Source organism: Pongo abelii, chromosome 2 (assembly GCF_028885655.2).
Source record: "Pongo abelii isolate AG06213 chromosome 2, NHGRI_mPonAbe1-v2.0_pri, whole genome shotgun sequence".
Lineage (NCBI taxonomy): Eukaryota > Metazoa > Chordata > Mammalia > Primates > Hominidae > Pongo > Pongo abelii.
Genome location: NC_085928.1, coordinates 131,069,181 through 131,072,102, shown reverse-complemented (window position 1 = coordinate 131,072,102; position 2,922 = coordinate 131,069,181). Strand labels below are relative to the sequence as shown.

The window sequence follows — 2,922 nt, the reverse complement described above, 5'->3', positions numbered from 1 at the left end:
CAGAGGGAGCAAAACACATTCATATATATTTCCTTGATTTTTAAAAATCCCAGTGAAGTAAGACCCAGAAGGCACTATCATTCCTATAAAATAAAGTCTATGTGTAAAATGTTTCCGTTTCTCTTTAGTATACTAAGATATGTTTGAACACTGTAAGAAATGCTTTTAGTCACAAAAGAATGCCCTTATAATTGGTAGGAACACTTTAATTTTATTATGTGATACTGCTTTATAAACTCTTTATGGCTCTATGAATTCCAGCTTTGAAGCTGCACCTTCTTAAATCCTACTTTCTCCCTTTAAACAGCAGTTTCAAAAATAATCTTTTTGAATATTTAAAAGATCAGAGGAACTGTTTAAATCCCTCTTTAAGACAGGAACATGATCGTGTAACAATCCCCCTCTTCAACAGATGCCCTAAATATAAAATAATTATTGCATTTTCATTATAAAAAAGAATTTATTAGACACCATTCTAGTCACTCTAGTGAGCAATTTAGAAAAGGGGAGTATTTTTCCTCTTGGGGGTTTTACCAGAGGGGAAAAAAAATTAATAGAATCAAAGATGATCAGGGGATGTGTAAGTTGGAGTGCAAATGTGTTCTTTTTATGAACATGGACTGCTGCACGAATTGTGTGTCATCTTTGTGCGGGGACCATGCTAATCTCTGTATCATTCCAATTTTAGTATATGTACTACAGGAGCAAGCTTTTGTGTTCTTAATGAAGAGGCTTTCAAAATTGAGATGTAATTTACATGCCATAAAATTCACCTTAGTGAAGTGTACATTTCAATGGCTTTTAGTACATACATGAAGCCACCCAACCATCATCAGTATCTTCTCCCAGAGTATTTCATAACCCCCAAAAGAAACTCCGTGCCCATTAGCTCTCACTTCCCATCTCCTGGCCTCAGCCCCTGGCAACCACTAATCTATTTTCTGCCTCTATGCGTTTGCCTATTCTGGAAATTTCATACAGATGGAATCATACAATTTTTTAGGTCTGGTTTATTTCACTTAGCATGTTTTTAAGGTTCATTCATGTTGTAGCACGTATTGATACTTCATTCCTTTTTATGCTGAGTGATATTCCATTGTAGGATATGCCACATTTTATTTATTCATTCATCAATTGATGGACATTTGAGTTGCTTCTACTTTAGTGCTAGTATGAATAATGCTACTATGAATATTCATGTACAAGTTTTGTGTGGACATATGTTTTCAATTCTCTTAGGTATATACCCTAGGAGTAGACTTGCTGGTCCTGTGGTAACTGCGTTTAACTGAGGAGCTTCCGAACTGTTTCCCATAGTGGCTACACCATTTTACATTTCCACCAGCAATGACTTAAGAAGTTTCCAATTTCTGCACATCCTTGCCAACCACTGTGATTTTGATTGTAGCCATCCTAGTGAGTGTGAAGTGGTATCTCATGGTATCAAGAGAGTGACCACTCAGATCATCAACAAAGGTTTGCAAATAGGTTGTAATATTTTTCCCCAGAAGACCAAATACCTACTACTTAATTGTTGCATATTCTGCAATTTCCTTCTTCCTTTTTTTTAAATAAATGTTTTCAGCTTTTTTTGTTGTTGTTTGAGATGGAGTCTCACTCTGTCACCCAGGCTGGAGTACAGTGGCACAATCTTGGCTCACTGAAACCTCTGCCTCCTGGGTTCAAGTGATTCTCTTGCCTTAGCCTCCCAAGTAGCTGGGATTACAGGCAACCCCCACCACACCTGACTAATTTTTTTTTTTTTTTTTTGAGACAAAGTCTTGCACTGTCGCCTGGACTGGTGTGCAGTGGCGCGATCTCGGCTCGCTGCAACCTCCACCTCCCAGGTTCAAGCGATTCTCCTGCCTCAGCCTCGTGTGAAGCTGGGATTACAGGTGCCCACTACCACGCCCAGCTAATTTTTTGTATTTTTAGTAGAGACAGGGTTTCACTATGTTGGTCAGGCTGGTCTCGAACTCTTGACCTCGTGATCCGCCTGCCTTGGCCTGCCAAAGTGCTGGGATCACAGGCATGAGCCACCACCCCTGGCTAGCTTTTGTTTTCTTTCTTGATTTCTTGGAAAGGAAGCTGACAGGAGAAAATAGAAGAAGGATAATCCGAATAGACCTATGCTTCGACATGCAAAATATGCTTTGCAGATTTGCCCTAAGTGGCTGTGTGCAAGAGTAGGAAGGCCACATTCCTAAGTCCACAGGGAGGAGCTGTGGGGGCATCACTCATGCTACCTGGCCCGGTAGGAGCAGACAGGCTCTTGGTAACATATGCAGCACCAGAGTGCCAACGCTGCACCAGTGTCCATCTCCTCCGTAAGAGGCATGTTAAGACTCTCCAATGTGCAGCAAGCATTGCTACCCCCCTCCAACCAAGGTAAGTAATGGCCCCAACTCAAGTGGCCTTTAGCTCAGGGGAAGATTCCTAAGATAGGTCTTTAGTCCCAAATCTTGCAGAGCTAAATGGCCTTTTGAGGAAGCAGGAATTTCAAAGAAGAGTTGAAAACTGGGCTCCCCTCTGAATCCAGCCCTATCGTCCCATATAACTGATATTTATGGGGTTTTTTTGTTTTGTTTTTTGTCTTATTTTGTTTTTGAGACTGGGTCTCACTCTGTCGCCCAGGCTGGAGTACAGTGGTGCAATCTCAGCTCACTGCAACCTCCACCTCCCGGGTTCAAGCAATTCTCATGCCTTAGCCACCCAAGTTGCTGGGATTACAGGCACCCGCCACCACACCTGGCTAATTTTTATGTTTTTAATAGAGGCAGGATTTCATGTTGGCCTAGCTGGTCTCAAACTCCTGGCCTCATATGATCCACCTGCCTCAGCCTCCCAAAGTGCTGTAATTACAGGCATGAGCCACTGTGCCTGGCCTGTTTTTTGTTTTTAATGAACCTGTTGCCCAGGCTG

General features: G+C 41.8%; 1 pseudogene; it reads right to left on the bottom strand.

Annotated features, from left to right (window-relative positions):
- Window positions 1-609: 609 nt before the first annotated feature.
- On the bottom strand, window positions 610-708 carry LOC112132848 (U6 spliceosomal RNA; annotated as a pseudogene).
- Window positions 709-2,922: the final 2,214 nt, after the last annotated feature.